Below are 18,653 nucleotides of genomic sequence, written 5' to 3'. Positions count from 1 at the left end.
ATGGCGACAACTAGTTTGAAGCGTACGAGTATCGTGAAGGATCTGGGAATTCTCGTAGACAGTAAACTAAGGTTCACGGAAAATGTCGCTTCAGTCACTGCGGAAGCATATTTCATGCTAGGTTTCTTGAAACGAAACACGAAATACTTTGATGATATATATTGTTTAAAAACGCTTTGGTGCGTAGTGTGTTGGAATACGGAGTACAAGTTTGGGCCTCGTTCCATACAGTCCACATAAATCGGATAGAGCTTGTCCAAAAGCATTTTATTCGATATGCTCTTCGGAATCTCAACTGGAGCGATAGAACGAGCATACCAGTGTATGAAAGCCGTTGCATGCTGATTGATAGCAAGCAGACGAGCGCTTCTTCAACGATTACTTGTCTTTGATGTCCTGACAGATCATATCGCCTGTGCAGACCTATTATCAAAACTTCGTTTCAACACACCTTACCTTTTCGAGCGGCAATCAGACTTTTTCCGCCGATCGAATCACCGTACTACCTATGGTATGAACAATCCATTTGGACGAATGCTGCAACAAGTTCAACGAAGTGTCTTTTATGTTTGACTTTAATGCTTAGACTTAATAGGTAATAATATCTGTACGATTTTTTTTTTGTCAAAGATAAACGATAAAAAACTAATGTGGAGTTGAACACTTTAAATTGTTTCTTCATACTTCAGTAGTTCAGACGTTCAAAAATATACACTAGAAAGGATTTCTAGAAATTTAAGTGATGCGGTATCTTATCTAGTGTGGCCATAACAATTAACTTTAAATGCATTTTTCTCGAAACTAATTTTTTCATACTGGCATACACGATATCTCAAGTTCTATTGAACCGATTTATGTCGAATTTATATGAATACAGTCCGTATGCATCTCTCTATCGCATGAACCAATAAAAAAATAATTTCTCAACTGTTTTTTGGAAAATCAGGAAACTTGAAAAAAAAAGTTTCAAATAGCTTTTTTTTTCTTCAAACGGCCGCCATTTTGTTAAATACATATTTTTGGCATGTCCGAGGTTCATGCGATTGCGGCATCTTTACTGATTTAGAATCTGTTCGATTTCTTTGTTTTAAATAATCAGAAGGGCTGGAATCGTGTACGTCATGGCACAACTTTTTTTGAACCTCCTCATTTCATCTGATTGTAACTATTCTAATTATGAATATTTTTTCCGTTCAATTATTGTTTTATAGATAAAAGATTGTTAAAAGACAAATGAACAAATAATTATATAATGGATATAAAAATATTCGTGCTTCTACACTAAAATACTCCTTAGATGAAAGTTCACCCAATCTCACTCTTTAGAAGGGTGACAATGGGTCAAAGAAATGAATATTGTTTTCTTTTAATTATTATGTTTAGAAATCAATGTCTCAATAAGTTCAAGATAATTTGACTACATGTAAGTGCCTTGAATGATCATTTGAGTTACGAAAATAGTGTCAATCCACTTATAAGTGCGAAGAAAATGATTATATTCGAAGATTTTTTCTAATTTTGCCATCGATGATGTCTTCTGCCGCGATGCTGGTTCCTGGAGGGAAATAAAACTTTTTTCGTCGCTTTCGTGCCGAATTCTTCGATTCCTCTATTTCCAATTTTTCTGATGAACGTGGAATACGTGAGATGCTCTCTAGTAGCGACAGAAAATAGATAAATGCCACATTTCTTAGATCCAGAAATCAAGTTGCTCTTTTGATTGTCTTCATAGCCTTCAATTAGCTCCAGCAATCCTGGAAAATGTGGCTTCTGCAAAGTTGTCGCTAATGTAATGCTTATACGAGCTTATACTTATACGAGCGTATATTTTTCTCCCAATACCTCTTAATGAGTTCCTAAAAAAACACTTCTACGGGCGGTGTACATGTTCAATTAGTTGTATATGTTCAATTGGTTGTGTCCCATTAACCCGAAAAATGTTTACCCGAAGCACATTTACCCGAATGTAACACATACCCGGATGTAACAATTACCCGAATGCAACGTTTACCCGAATGCAACAAATACCCGAATGCGACATTTACCCGAATGCAACATTTACTCGAATGGAATGTTTACCCGAATAAAGAAGGAAAAATTCCGACTAATCAGATTAGGAGTTTTGTCGAATCTCCTGTTACGAAGTTACGAAGTAAAATGAGAAATTTTAATGAGGAAATTCGAAAAAGATGTTGAGGACTTCGCTGTGTGACTTTTAGAAATTAGTGTAAACACAATTGACATGTTGTCTTCTTTGCTTTCCGTATTGCTTTTTAGGGCCAAGAGATCATTCAGAAATGAGCATGGGTTATGGAATATTCCGAAAATTAAGTAGGTAACTGTAACTTAAAAAATCTAAACGAAAGTGTTAAAAGAATAGATACGAAAAAAATGATAATTACGTATTTACCACCGCAGAGCAGTTTTTATCATGAATTTATTATTTCGTGATGAAATTTATTCTGAGATCAATGTAATGGGGGCGAAGTCCCCATTTAACGAGGATAAGGAACCGAGGTAACACCGCCGCCGAGAAGACGCAATCCGAGTCGGCCGTCGTCCCACCGTCGGAAGCGGCGGCCTCTCGCAAGCAAACCTGTGTTCCACCGATTGCCCGGTTCGTTCGAAACGAAGTGATTGAACAAAACTTATTAATCCCTTTCAAAAGTATCACAATTTAATCTCCAAGCCAAAGCCAACTCTCAATCACATACATTAACTTTTAATAGACAATCAAAGTGATGTGGCCTTTAACTGCCCCAACAAATGTTGTTGTCTGCCTCGGTCGTATCAAACTTTCCTCCCTCTGAGTGACAATTTCAGTTGAGGGAATAGAAATAAAATGTCACATGCGGTCAGTCCCTCCAGGAATTGTACGTTTATCAAACAACCATAAATGTTGATCTGTGCCATGAATAATATAAATCAATTAACACGACGGGAAGGGCAAAAATAAGGTTACGCGAATTTTACAATTTAATCATCCGTAACATTTAAATGATTCCTATGACCGTTGTCCACTCACCGCTCGGGCCGCGCATATTTGTCCCGGTGGAGGTGTTTACCTTTTTTTTCATCCCTACGGTGAACATGTAAAATAAAATGGAATGAATTATTCAGGCAAAGTTATCCTATCAGAGCGGTGCCAGGTTATGAGTTCTGTCAATAGAAACGTCGCCAATTTTCACCGCTTCGTGCTTCCTACTCGATTCCCGGCTGATTCCTCGTGAGGGGGCGGGTTTGGGTTGTACAGTGGCGGAAGCATAAGCCTCGGTATGATCCGATATGATCAATGAGTGTTTGCCCGGAACGGCGGGAACGACCCCGAGAGAGTGTATTGGTCGACCAATTTTCAATTAATACCATCCAAATATTTGCGCATAACGAATATTGACGCAGAAGGTGAGGAATCGGGCCGGTTGTAGGTACCTTCCGGGGCGGCGAACGCGATGCATTACAACATTTGTGGTATGTTTGGTTTGGTGGAAACGTCCCGAGCGATGCTTAGGACCAGGGACCGTTGTAATGATTAAATGCATGTTTGCCCTTCCTTGTCAACATTTCCACATGTATCCGAATGGAGCGTTGGGTATTTGTCGAATATGAACTCCACCACAACAACAGCACAGTATAAACAACTGCTGTGCAATGTTTTATGTAGATTCGATATTTGCTTTATAAACGAATCCAAAGTAACTGGAATTCTTATTTTAAAACTTCAGAATTCATTACGTTACAATGAAAACATCGAGCCAATGATGCGATATTATTGGTTTTATTATATATTATAAAAAGGGACATTTTTCTGCATAATACGATATTCCATGCATGAGGTCTGATTTCATATTGACAAAAAAGAGCTTGTACAAAAAAGAGCTTGTTACGCTTATTATGCCAATTATTATGTTATTAAATAGCCCAAGGCTTCGATGAATTTGTATTTAATTGTACCCATCTGAAAACGTTTACAGGCTGTGGTCGTTCCTTTATATTTGCAGTAATTTGAACCTGTTGTTTTAAATGTGGACTACCAGTAGCGTGTGGATGGATTGAAATAAAGTTTGGTTGGGCTTCGTTTACTGAAACATATATTGCGCATTCAATTTTGTATGGCGAAAAATGTAGATTTTAAATCGGTGATATTGTTAGGGTCACAAAAATTTGGTTCAGAAATAAAAACAAAATAAAAATTATGGTCGGAAAAATAGATCATCATTTGAGTCGCACCGAAAAAAAAACACAGAACACCTTCGCTCTGTTTTTTTGAAAGGTAATGCTATTTTGTGACTTACTTGGAGTCGATAGATGTTTGCCGAGGGTAATATTCGTTAAGTATCAAACTTCGACATCTGTCTCATGTGAAAAGCCCTGTGATATGTCTTCTATTTCAGGGCTACGTTGTGGATTAACTCGTTTTTGTGTCCAAGACACGATAGCATTACGTTGACGCAGGTCTTTAACGATGGTACGTGTGGTCTTGTACAAGCAGTTGAAGACAGTTGATTCATGCCCTCGCTAAAACAATACAAAAGCTGGTGCTATGACCTAAATGGCTCCTTATGACAACGCACTACGTTGATTATTCATCACCCACGCTATATCATTTGACGCACACTTGGTCACCGGCGAATATATATTTATTCTACAAGCACAATTAATCCACCTGAATCTAACATCAGCAACGCAAAAACAGAAGCACTCTCCACCAGATGGCATGACAATCGACGCGGTGTCTTCACCGAAGAGAATTGCACCGCCGAGAGCGATATCGTGAATTCATAACACTATCGACTCTCTGAAGTGAGTTTGCTCTTGGACTTTGCGTTGAGCAAAACCTCTGTGTGTGATATCAGAATTAGGGAAGACTGTTTTGGAAGACTGTTCCCCATTCGCTGGCGGCAACAACGATTCGGTTAGAATTTGACTTTGAATCTCTAGTGTTATTCTTAATCAATGTAATCAATGTAATCAATGTCGGATTAAATCCAATTTCTTCAATAATTTTGACCATAAGCTGAGACATGCTTTGACTCTGACGAGTGACAGTAAAACAAGTAGTGCAAGGCTTCAGTTGTTGAGTTCATGGTAATTCGACTTCGCAACTGCACAACACAATCACTCGTATCATCGTATGCATTGTACGATGAGCGATGCGGATAGAATCAGTCAGTCAATGTCAAAAAAAAATCCAGTAGAAATGTCAAAAGAGATCCTACAATCTAGAGGGGGAAAAGTGTTCTTACAAGAATCCACTACCTAAAGAAAGTCATTAAAGGCAAAAATTATAGAATTAAACCAAATGAACTGAAATTTCAGTATTATTGACTTCTATAATTCTCTGAAGTTAAATATGTTAAATGTTAAATGTTAGGTTTTATTATTCTGAACACTAGAATTATATTATTTGAACTGTTTTTCATCGTTAAAACAACTAAAAATACGAATCACACAAAATTACAATTCTGGTTTGATCAAAAAAGTAAATAAACAAAGCTCGAGTAACGAAAACATTTGCTCCTTTTATAGGAGAAACATCTGATAGCATGCGGTTAAAAGACAGCATGAGGAAAAAAACACAAGACTTTTTTTCAAGCAAAATACGCATGAAAAATAAATTTTATTGACTCCGCACCACTTAAGAGATAACCATCTTTTTGGAATTAAAGTATGACCGCGTTGTTGACGTAGAGCTACGAATGTTTTCCAGTTTTACATCCAATTTCACCTGAGCACGGGTGCTTCGCCTTTTCTAAAGTGAGGGACCTACACTGAATTTTCCGCCTTTCTCATACTGGTGGATTTTAGTAGTGGCGCTAACTACTGATAATTTGGTTAGAACGCCATTTTTCCTTTCTTCTTTTCTTCCTTTTTTCCTTTCTTCCTTTCTTCCTTTCTTCCCTTGTTCCTTTCTTCCTTTCTTCCTTTCTTCCTTTCTTCCTTTCTTCCTTTCTTCCTTTCTTCCTTTCTTCCTTTCTTCCTTTCTTCCTTTCTTCCTTTCTTCCTTTCTTCCTTTCTTCCTTTCTTCCTTTCTTCCTTTCTTCCTTTCTTCCTTTCTTCCTTTCTTCCTTTCTTCCTTTCTTCCTTTCTTCCTTTCTTCCTTTCTTCCTTTCTTCCTTTCTTCCTTTCTTCCTTTCTTCCTTTCTTCCTTTCTTCCTTTCTTCCTTTCTTCTTTTCTTCCTTTCTTCCTTTCTTCCTTTCTTCCTTTCTTCCTTTCTTCCTTTCTTCCTTTCTTCCTTTCTTCCTTTCTTCCTTTCTTCCTTTCTTCCTTTCTTCCTTTCTTCCTTTCTTCCTTTCTTCCTTTCTTCCTTTCTTCCTTTCTTCCTTTCTTCCTTTCTTCCTTTCTTCCTTTCTTCCTTTCTTCCTTTCTTCCTTTCTTCCTTTCTTCCTTTCTTCCTTTCTTCCTTTCTTCCTTTCTTCCTTTCTTCCTTTCTTCCTTTCTTCCTTTCTTCCTTTCTTCCTTTCTTCCTTTCTTCCTTTCTTCCTTTCTTCCTTTCTTCCTTTCTTCCTTTCTTCCTTTCTTCCTTTCTTCCTTTCTTCCTTTCTTCCTTTCTTCCTTTCTTCCTTTCTTCCTTTCTTCCTTTCTTCCTTTCTTCCTTTCTTCCTTTCTTCCTTTCTTCCTTTCTTCCTTTCTTCCTTTCTTCCTTTCTTCCTTTCTTCCTTTCTTCCTTTCTTCCTTTCTTCCTTTCTTCCTTTCTTCCTTTCTTCCTTTCTTCCTTTCTTCCTTTCTTCCTTTCTTCCTTTCTTCCTTTCTTCCTTTCTTCCTTTCTTCCTTTCTTCCTTTCTTCCTTTCTTCCTTTCTTCCTTTCTTCCTTTCTTCCTTTCTTCCTTTCTTCCTTTCTTCCTTTCTTCCTTTCTTCCTTTCTTCCTTTCTTCCTTTCTTCCTTTCTTCCTTTCTTCCTTTCTTCCTTTCTTCCTTTCTTCCTTTCTTCCTTTCTTCCTTTCTTCCTTTCTTCCTTTCTTCCTTTCTTCCTTTCTTCCTTTCTTCCTTTCTTCCTTTCTTCCTTTCTTCCTTTCTTCCTTTCTTCCTTTCTTCCTTTCTTCCTTTCTTCCTTTCTTCCTTTCTTCCTTTCTTCCTTTCTTCCTTTCTTCCTTTCTTCCTTTCTTCCTTTCTTCCTTTCTTCCTTTCTTCCTCTCTTCCTTTCTTCCTTATTTTTCTTTCTTCTATTCTTCCTTTCTCCCTTTCGTCCTTTTCTTTCTTTCTTTCTTTACTTCTTTTTTTTCTTTTTTTCTTCCTTTCTAGTGTGGATTTTTCAATTCGATTAAGCAGCGTCAATTTGGTTGAATGATGACAATTTTCCAAATCCTTCCTTATACGATTTGGGCACCATTTCTCCTTTCTTCCTTTTCTTCCTTTATTTCTTCCTTTCTTCCTTTATTTATATCTTTCTTTCCTTCTTCTCCTTTTTTTCCTTTTTAATGAGGGTTTATCAGCGTGATTGTTAATTTGGTGGTATGATGACAACTTTCATAATCCCTTTATTATTCGGACGCCAGTTTTTTTCTTCATTTGTTCCTTTCTATCTTCCCTTCTCCCTTCCTTCCTTCCTTTCTTTTTTCTTTCCTTCTTTTTTTCTTCCTGTCCCTATAATGAAGAGAAGAAAGAAAGAAAAAATACATAAAAAGGAAGATTTTTTTTTCTTTCTCTCTTTATTCCTTTCTTTCTTTTTTCTTTCTTTGAATCAAGGGTCTTTCTTCGAGAACAGTCGTGCTTTTGGTCGCTCCGTTAGTTTTATTTCCTTTTCAATTATCAACCGTCTGTGAATGAGTGTCCAAAAGATGTTATGTTTCTGTAGGTTATATTTTCCTTCTTTATCCCTATTTTTAGGCGAAACCCGATTGTGCATTTTTTGAAAGGATGTTCATATTGAGTTTGTGACATACTTCTACCCGTTTTCCATTGGATTCCATAACTATTAGTGGTTTAAGATCTGGTCAAACACAATCAGAATATACTTCTGCATTCAACTTTGATAGACGGGAATGATTCAAAAATATCATCATAAAAACATGGTATACTATTGAAGTACATTGTTGAAGTATCTGCTGGGTAGTTACTTTTTGCTATCACAGTACGACAATGACCCTAAACACGAATCGCAACTTGTAACAAAACTTTTGGCCGACAAGAATATAAATAAGCTTGATCCTTATCTTCAAAATTCGGAATTGACCCCAATGAAACATCTGTGGTAGGAAATTGGGCGAAAAGTTGCCAAAAAAGCACTTGATGAAATAATTTAGAGTAGTATGGAATACTTCCGCCCAGACAGTACACTAAACATGATCGAGTCAATTCCCAGATATCTGACAGGAGTGATTAAAAACAAAAATCCGTACACATTATAGAGCAATTTGAAGTTCTGGATTCTCAACCGCAAAAATGTGCTCAATGAATTTTGCAAGCTGACATCCATACGGTGTGAAAATGTTTTATCTATTTGCTGTTTTGCAAGAATCATATAGTTGTCCGATCAATTTTGTACCACTTCGGCATAGACATACGACTACCGGCATACAAAATATATACATCTTGTTCTAATACATACGAAAGCTATAATTTGTTTCTCATCTTTCCAGATTTCATAGCTAGCATCGTACGATGCAAACGGATTCTTATCAGGTATGTTGTATCATATATAGGGGAAATGGGGGGAATTTGGACACCCTAAGCAAATCGCCTAATATTTCCAAATTAATACGGTCTAAATAAAAAAAATATAGGAGGTTGTGTCCAAAATACGACCGCATTGTTGACGTAGAACTACGCTGTCATTTTATATAAGTCGCTTGTTTATACCTTCGGATATTATTCTATAATGCTGTGAAATTTTCGAAACAACTGCTTAGTAGAATAATCTTTGAAATGGTTTTTCATTGTAGAATCAGTTGACGATAATTGATTGATGATTCATTCTTGCCCTCGCAAAACAATACACTAGCTGATCGTATGTCGCAATTTATTTCATGTCAATGCATTAAAAATTTACCTCGAACGCAATTCCGGTGGCCTTTTTCGCAATTGACATAGACTCGGCTACAGTCGATTATATACATGTTACACCAGCACCATGATTCCACATCTCATAACTACATCAATATATCTTTGGCACCGAATGGAAACAACAACAATGACAACACTTGCAAGTATCAAATATCATGCTACGTGTTATTTAGTATTGCCTCAAAGCAATCGCACCTCTAGGCATCGTTCGTACAACGTAAACCAAGTGCCAAACAAGCGTTCGCCATAGCATGCATACAGAACCATACATTGGTGGCTTGAAGCTACTAGGAATACAAATACTTCTCATCATTTTGCGCTATTCTCAAAAGAAACGCTTTTGTTAATATTACTGGCCTCAAAAAAGTCGAAGGAGTGTTGTGTCCGGGACACGACCGCATAGTTGACGTAGGATTCCGTTAGGCTCTCTGTTCATTTTGGATATGTTTGAAAAATTACATCGTTCAACTCTTTGATAATGATTTGGTGGCCCTGAAGAAGGCCGTTTTGTTTGGTTGTTGGGTAATGTTTGTTCACTCCACTAGCGTTTACTGTGTGATGATGACAGAAGGATGGTAAACAGTGATTGGATGGTGCGTATCAGATAAAAGATGCCGAAGTGGAACGGGATATGATGGTTTTAGACTAGATGCCTTCTGTATTATGTATGGATGAAATGAAGAAAAAACTCCCCAAAGTAATATAAGATAATTGCCAATACCCAACACAATCATCAATCAATAAAAACATGTTACTTTAATATAGAGAAAACATATTTGAAATCGAAAAGGTAATTTCTTTTTATATTTTTTACTTCCTGAGTGTTTATTTAACCCAATGCGAATTTTAATTGGACTAAAAATACCCAATACTATATGTAGAGCATATAGGAAATCACTTTTTCTAATATTTCTTCACTTTTCCGATTTTTCTTTCCGTATAAACTATCCTTGGGTGAAAATGAACACGACAAAACAGACAGCTCAAACCAAACGCCCCGTTCTCGAGCGGGAACACACCTTGGTTTTTATTTATGAAAATTGAAATAAATCGTTTCATATATCAAGTCATTGTTAACACAACTGCTACCATATACGATTTTACACTTACACTTGTGCTAAATTTTTCACAATACACGATCGGTCATTGATATGAGATTTTACGAAGCAACCAACATTTAATTTCCAAATTTAAATTTTAATTGCTAGAATTAATCGTATCTCTCACCCTACCTGCAATATAAAAATGACCCCGACTTTCATGTATTTGCAATGCTGATTTCCCCCAGGCAGCTTGGTTTTGATGTCTCTGTTAGGGACCCGCCGCATGTGTCGTCAATTTCGACCAATCATTAGTGGGTATTTCCGTTAAGATAGGGGTTGATATTTTTCAATTGTTCGATAGTTAGTTTCATGACATATATTATTTTCTTCAATATAAAAATTGCCGAAAGTGCCGAAATCGATTGACGCAAAAATTTTATTAATCCGTCATGAAATGACTGAGCAATGAGCGTTTGAAATTGGACAATTTTCACGATGTGCTCGATTTTCGATTTTCAATTTGTACCCCAATATGTTCCCGGAAGACGTAATCCTACGTCAAAAAGTTGCATTACTTTCTCATGCTCGAGAGAAGCGCAGCTGTCACCCTTAGGGGAGGAATTTTTACTACTGGTAAGCGAAACCTAATCACATACAAAACTCCAGAACGAAATTTACATTCTTGGTGACTAAACAAGCGAAATAAACTCTTAATATCAACAACCTCGAAAACAGTAGCAATGATTCATTATGATCAATATTAGCGCAAATGCAATCCTAGTTGAAGGCAGTTTTGCGACTGGCACGCGAACCTAAATAACTCAACAATAATAACATTCCAGTAAGACATTCAAGATGCTTGTTATTCCCCAAATATTTTTTGGAGCATAACCTTAACGCCTGCTTTACCATAACGTCAGTTTAATGCATTGATGCATTCTCAAAGGCACCAAAAAAGCCGTTTACATTTTCGACCGACGCGCCGAAATCGCCTATTTTGCTGTTGTTCGATGCGGTGTCACACTCGCGAAGGCTCGGTTCAGTGCGAGCGCTTTTCACTACACCAACATCGCGTGCATCATTAGATGACGCTTGCCCGAAATTTCATTGCCCCTGGCAATTCGTTTTTTGCAGGGCTAGAGCCTGCCTCCCTCTTCTTCTTGCTCATCACACACTACGCGAAACGTCTAATTTATGACGCGGGAAGAAAAACATACGATACGAAGAACGAATAACGAACAGAAAAACCAAACGACGATATCCAAGTTGGATTACCACTGGTGGGGTCCAATCTTAGATCGAAGCGCAGCGAAAGCACAGTGAACTGGATTGCTCAACAGTCCGATGCCGAATGAAAGTTTGCCTCAGCAAGATCCACTGTTTATAAATACGCAAATATTCCCCTTCATTCTTCTACTTTCCCTTTGTTCACGGCGACTCCAAATCATACGATTTCCCCTTCGTTGGTCGTCGATAAGTTGCTTGTTATTGACAGCTCTGCTCGGGAAAGCACACAAATGGACAGAACAAATGTATGGAAAAATGGAAACGCCTAAAGTTTTCATGAATTTTAACCATTTACAAACCAGGGGATTCTAATGTATAGCATATTAAACAAATCTTAGGGAATTTCCGATTTGTTTAGTATACAAATCGCTAAAATCCGTTCGCGGTAAAAATAATTATTAACGTTAACTTTATTTCATGAAAACGTGACCTGTTTTCTGATTTGTTCTACGTCAAAAATGTCACATTGTATACTGAGTTACACTTGTTTTCTATCAATCAATAATGTTTAATCATCCCCTTTATTCCGCGCGGCGAATGAGGTGAGATGGCTCAAATCACTGCATTCCCGTAGGCGAATGGCGTGACTATAGTTTGTCACTAAGTGAGTTTTGAAGTCGTGTCCTCATATGTTATTGACTCGGGTATCAAAAAGAAGTTGGAAAGTAAGGTAACTCCCACAATGAAGCGAGAAATTTTGCTATCTCACGTCACTCGCCGCGTGGAATAAGGGGGAATATATCAAGCTTCAAAATACCAAATACAGATCGGATTCGATTATCCGGAGTATTAATTTTTTTCACTCCGGAAAATCGAATCCTCCGGATAATCGAGTCATGAAAAAAACAGGAAGTTGGTTATATTTATGGTATAACCGCAATGGTGACGTAGGACTATCGTTGATTTAGTAATCATTTGTTTGAAGTTGAATCTGAATTCATTCTGAATGAATGAATAAATGAATATTTGGGGGACTTCGAAAACGAGAGCGTTACGTTGGAGGTACAGGGTTTTATGCATCCAAGATTGGATACGAAAATGTCCTACTGATGGGGAAGAATAATCTTCAGAAGCTTTCCTGCTAATTGCACTTGATTGAAAAATCATAGAACTAAAGGTATTTGGTCACAGTATTATATGGATAGAAAACATTAAAATAAATTCATTCGCTTGCATGTAATTTTCAATTCCAAGGGGAACTGGCTGATTATTTTGCAGCAACGACACCTTTCCGGATTCTCCTCGATTCTTCTCGAAATCCACCAGTGGTTAATGCTAACTCGATAACCACCTGTTGATTGCACTTGATTGAAAGATCACACAATTAATTGTATTTGGTCGCAGTATTAAATGGATAGAAAACATTACAATAAACTCTTTTTGAATGCAATTTTCAAGTCCAAGGGGGACTGGCAGATTATTTTACAGCAACGATCACTTCTTTCCGGATTCCAGATAATCAGCGAACGTAAAGAGTTGCACGCGTGTATGCGTGTGGCTGTTGCTTCGATACCTCAAGCGAAACCAATTTTCGATGCTGGTACTCTCTTGGTCGTCTTCTCTTCTACTTATGATGGATCGGCTTTTCTGCCCTCCCTCACAGTTCCACACAAACTGCATGTCTTTCAGGTCAGGTCAGGCCAGGTAATGAATCCCTCGATCCCTCGCCGCCCAGCTCGTCCAGCACGTTCAGTTCGTTCAGTAACGATGTTGTCTTGTCGATATCCTCACGAAAAATGAATACGTTTCACCACCAGAATATCGCTTAAGTATGCTTTTTGTGCGTGATTGAATCGAGAGAAGGTGTGGTTTACGATGACAATTCGGAAGGCACACTAGAAGGGAATGAACTCTCTGAGTTAGAAACTTTCGGCGACTGAGCAATAATCGATTGAAAATTATATAATTTTCACGATGCGAAACATTTTCCGTTGCGCGCGCATACCATATTGGATACGAAAATTTTCTACTTATGGGGAAGAATAATTTTCAGAAGCTTGCCTGTTAATTGCGATTGATTGAAAAACCACAAAACCAAATGTATTTGGTTGCAGTGTTATATGGATAGAAAACATTAAAATAAACTCTTTCACATGAATGTATTTTTTTGATTATTTTTCAGCAACGATTAGATTTTTCCAGATTTTCCTCGATACTCGAAGCCCACCAGTGGTTAATGCTAACTCGATAACCACCTGTTAATAGCACTTGATTGAAAAATATTTAGTCGCAGTGTTACATGGATAGAAATCATTAAAATGAACACTTTCGCATGAATGTATTTTTCAGTAACGATTGGATCTTTCCGGAATTTTCTCGATGCTGAATGGCATCCAAACGAAGAATTCCGCGCGTGTATGTGTGTGTATGTGGCGGCTGCTCCGATCTCCTCCCGGGGAACCGTTTGTGGCATCACTCTCCTCCTGATGGATTCTCTTCTGTCCTAAGGTGTACAAACAGGCTCTTGGTGACACCGTTATCCGCGCTTTCATGATAAACGAAGAGCTTCACCACAATAGCGACAACATGCTCCAACCGCTGTTCAATTATATCTGAGTGGACTTCCGAGCAGCGCTCGCTTATATACCGATTGATGATTTCAATAGCCTGTTTTGAAAGCAATTTTAAGACTATTGAAACAAGTTTTTGGATCAAAAAGTAACAAGTATATAACGCGTAGACATTTTATCTTTCGAATGAAGTGTTTATCATACCATTTCGTTCAGTTGTTTAGGAGCTATTAACGCTCAAAATTTCGGTGACCGGCGTAACGCTTTCGTTTTCGAAACTTTGATTTTACACCCCGGTATAGAAATGAAAGACGTAGTCCTACGTCAAAAACAATTTTCTTTCGGTAGAAGTATTATAAATATGATTTGCACTTATCTATTAAACGGTTTTATCTAGGTTGACCCGTTTGTATGTTTGTGACTTTGTAACTTTGTATGAAGCGCTGAACCACATGAATAGACATTCATCCCCCTTCCTGTTGACTGATTGATCTGAAATTTGGAATACATATTTATCTCTGGTGTCATTATAAAACTGCGTATTCCATGATTTTGAAAATCCAAGATGGCGGCCGCTACCAAATGGCGGATTATGTACATATTTTCTCAAAACCCCATCAATATAGGTTTTCCCAAAACCCCATCAATATGTGTTTCAAATGAAAGCGCTTGGCTAGTAGAACACAGTTATTTATGAAAAATGTAAATCCAAGATGGCGGCCGCTACAAAACGGCGGATTACACATTTTCTTAAAACCCCATCAATATGTGTATAAAATGAAAGGGATTAACTAGTAGAATACAGTAATTTAGGAAAAATTAAAGTGACCAGATGGTCAGAGGTCTAACGCGTGACACAAAAAACAAAACGTTATGTATATACGTTATGTGAACATAAACCATAGTTAAACGAGTCTAAACTGATCAGTATTATTTCTTTCTGAGTATCGGTACTCCGTTGTGATTTTTCGGTGGTTTAGATTTTGTGTACGCCCGAAAATCACTCGCTCAATCAAGGCATTTACGCCTGGCAAGCACGATTTAAATTCAATTTTCTTCAAATTACCGAATGGAATGCTCGAAAATTCCAATTCATTTTTCATCGATTTTAGTGTTAACGTATGCATTCAGAAAATTTACTAATTTCGGATGACGATGAAAGATAATTTATAGGAACAATTTTTTTCAAATCTTACGTTTATTAGGTCTACAACAAAAATGATTCAAGGCTGTTGATTCGCTGCAGCAGCACTGTCAAGCAACTTGGTGATTTTTCCATAATGCAAGCTCCACCCCACAGCGAAAAAGTTGGACATCCTGAGACATTTTGTGTCCGCCAGATATAGCCGATCTGGTATTTACAGAATCATCTCTTTGCCGCTCCTTAAGCTGGGAGATCGAGGCAACCAGCCAAACAGTGGAGAAAAATCTGGCCAAAATGGACATTTTTATGCGGAAGCGTCAAACGAGACCGGCCGTGTCTGAGCAGCAGGCAATCACCCAGAAGGAGTAGCTTGAGGTGCTGGTGAAAAAATTCTTTTCGGCGAAAGAAGTGGAAAACTTTTTTTCGTACTCATAATGAAAGACGAGTGCTAAAATTCAACGAATGGCAGGGGACCGGGTACTTTACGTTCCCCAGATAAGCGAAGACGTCGAATATATCATTCACATCAAGTTCTCGAAAAAGGTCCTTCTCTGACAGACGTGAAGGATATGTCCAAGCCACTCTTCTTTCGAGTCGTATGGTGAACGGGGAGATATATAGTACGAAGTGCTTGCCGGAGTTGGGAAGGTGATGTGGTCCTTATGCCGAACCTGAGATCAGCCCATTATGTCTAAAGATCACTGGAGGATGGATCGGCTGGAGATATACATTGTCGCAAAGATCGAGCGCAGCTGGGGAATGTTGGGAAGGTTGGTGACCTTGATAGAAAACTATTGGGCGAATGGCCAAAATAGAGGGACAGACGACCACCAGAGCCACGAAAAGGTAAAATAACACGCCGATATACATCTTTTCATCGGCCATGGTTCAGGTTCCGGCCAACTTCCGTAAGACCGCCCAGCGCTTCATTTACGATACTTAATCAAACAACTGTGCCTCTTCCTGTCGAGTATACACTAGTTCTTCCGACTTATTTAAAACGTTAAGCCCGTTAAAATTACGTTAAACGTAATTTTCCAATTTTGTTGCTGTCGCTTGCAGTTGACACTCTCTAAACAAAAAGTCCAATGTCGGTGCGATGAAACCAGCTCATCGTATTAATCTTTGGATGCATTAGAAGCGCTCTTGAACATTCTGTCAAATAAAAGTTTTTTTGAGGTTCATCCATTTAAGAAAATCAACATGATCAAATTGTGATATTGAAATATATTGATATCGCGGGACATTTTCGTTTCTTTTGCCAAATGCGGGACGTTTCGCGGGACGGAATATTACGCGGGACATTTTGTTGAAATGCGGGACTGTTTCGCGTAACGCGGGACGTCTGGTCAGTTTAGGAAAAATGCAAATCCACAATGGCCGCCACCACAAAATGGCGCCATATATTTTTTTCAAAACCTCTTCAATATGTGTATCAAAAGAATGTTCTCGACTAGTAGAACATAGCAGAGAATGAAAAATCCAATTCCAAGATGGCCGCGGTCCCCAAACAACTAATTAATTTTCAAATGGTTTCATTCAGCTTGACCTGTTTGTATGTATGTTTGAATGTTTGTAGTGTTGTCCCACATTAATAGAAAATTGAACCCGTTCCTGTTGACTGACTGACTGACTTAGTACATTAAACCGTTTAACTTAAATTTTTTTTTACTTATTTCATTATCTAGTTTTTAGTAAATTTTCTGTATCATTAGTATACTTCTCTACATTGAAACCATTCAAAAAATGTTTTTTTCAATTTTTGTTTCTTACCTAATTTTCTTCGGAATATTTCGATGATGTACTGTATTCTAATAGTCAAATCATTTCATTTCATACCAATATTAAGGGGATTGAAAAAAATACATAGTCGACCATTTTATTGCGGCGACCTTTTCAAATTTATGTTCATAGTGTAGTGTGTTCTCAAAGTCAAGCCATTCAGCCATTTTTTAGCGGCGGCCAAATGGATTTTTACAAGATCATGGAATACGCAGTTTTATAATGACCGTAGAATTAAAAGTATGTTCCAAATTTCAGATCATTCAGTCAACAGGAACGGGGTCAATTTTCTGTTAATTTAGGACAACCCTACAAACACTCAAACATACATACAAACAGGGCAAGCTGAATGAAACCTTCAAAAAGTAATTGTTTATTTGGGAAAAAATATGAAATCTGTCATTTTGTAGTGGCCGCCATCTTGAATTTGCATTTTTTATAAATAACTGTGTTCTACTAGTCAAGCCCTTTCATTTGATACCCATATTAGCTATTCAATATTGAATTATTATACAAATTATTCAAAATTTCCGAAAATCAAAAATAAATTACTCCGGATAATCGAGTCTAAAATTCCGGATAATCGAGTCCGACATTATAAAATAAAAGTATATCTTAAAATAAAAGAGACAATTTTTGGACATTAAAATTTGATGCAGGGTGATTTGGTCCAGTGTGTGTTTCATCGAAAAAAAACATACTTATGTGTATGTAAAGTATTTTGGGATAATGTTACAATCAGTAGCAGTGTTCTGGGATCTGTACTAGGTGTCTAGGACAGATTCCAGACCAGAAAAATTGCGACCATCTAGAATTATGCATGGATCTTTTCACTGTTGTTCGAGCATTTTCAAACAATTTCGATGCTTGGTCAAAGAAAATCCGTTCTTGGTGGCTTGCGTTGTTCTTTCCAGCTCCTCCTTCTTCCAACGTTGTTTGACCATCCTATTTTGGTAGTTCTGTGGCATCTGGAATCAATTATACCAAAGAAATGCCTCAAACCTTTAGGACCAATTCACCCCACAGAAACGTGTCCATGTCACCCAACGCAAAATTGAAATTAAATTCATTTCATTTATTGTTATCAAACTTTCAGTTTCGCTGCATTAAATGGTTCCTCTTCTGTAGGTGAACAGAACTTTACTACACAATACACGAAATATAATAAACAGCAGGAAAAACCTCAAAACCACGATTGGAAAACTCACATTTTTTGACAATCAAAGTGCTTACTTCCACCTGTCGAATTTTACCAAAGTTTTTTTTACGTTAGGTACATACCGTTAAACAATAAAAGGAGATGACATTATAAAAAATCCAAGTTGAACCATACTTTTTGAGATAAAGGGGGGGGGGGGGGTCCAAATCACCCCGTATGTCCAACTCACCCCGTGTTACCCTAATACTGAACTCATTCCCCACTCAATCATGCACGCATGCAATCATTACCCTAATACTGAACTCATTCCCCACTCAATCATGCACGCACTATCCTGCAAAAACTTTGAAACGTGATGCACACTGGCTAGGAAAACGAACAAAAACCTTTTCATACAGCACATACGAAATTATTGCCAGCCTCATACCTACATACGGAAAACATCTGAAATATTGAGATACTACAAGGATAACCTCATAATTTTGACCTTGTTCCGCCGACATAGAGTACACCTTTTTCCGGCAGCTCAAAACGAGCTGCACAAAAGTGGTTTCACGCACTCTACGAGCTCATACCACCCCGAACCAACCAAGGTCTGTCTTCCAAAGGCATGAATTTTGCTCTATATTGCTCCGCAGCTTCTTACATGCTCGCAAATTCGACTTGTTCAACCTCTGCGGCGCCGTCGTCGTCTTCTTCGGGCGGAGTAAAAGGAAAATAAGCACTA

The 18,653-nt window shown here is 37.8% G+C and overlaps 1 protein-coding gene across 5 annotated transcripts in view; it reads left to right on the top strand.

Moving 5' to 3' along the window:
* Positions 1-18,653, top strand: part of LOC129775254 (uncharacterized) — a 225,104-nt gene that overhangs the window by 95,005 nt on the left and 111,446 nt on the right. For 4 of the 5 annotated variants that reach the window (XM_055779737.1, XM_055779740.1, XM_055779736.1 and 1 more), the window contains one exon: positions 8,578-8,620. The exons of the other annotated variant lie outside the window; for it this stretch is intronic. The gene's annotated coding sequence lies outside the window, so the exon portion shown is untranslated. The remainder of the gene's footprint in view (positions 1-8,577; positions 8,621-18,653) is intronic. 5 annotated transcript variants of the gene reach the window in all.

This window comes from Toxorhynchites rutilus, chromosome 3 (genome assembly GCF_029784135.1).
Source record: "Toxorhynchites rutilus septentrionalis strain SRP chromosome 3, ASM2978413v1, whole genome shotgun sequence".
Taxonomy (NCBI): Eukaryota; Metazoa; Arthropoda; class Insecta; order Diptera; family Culicidae; genus Toxorhynchites; species Toxorhynchites rutilus.
Note: the sequence above shows the minus strand (reverse complement) of the source record. Positions and strands in the feature narration are given on the sequence as shown.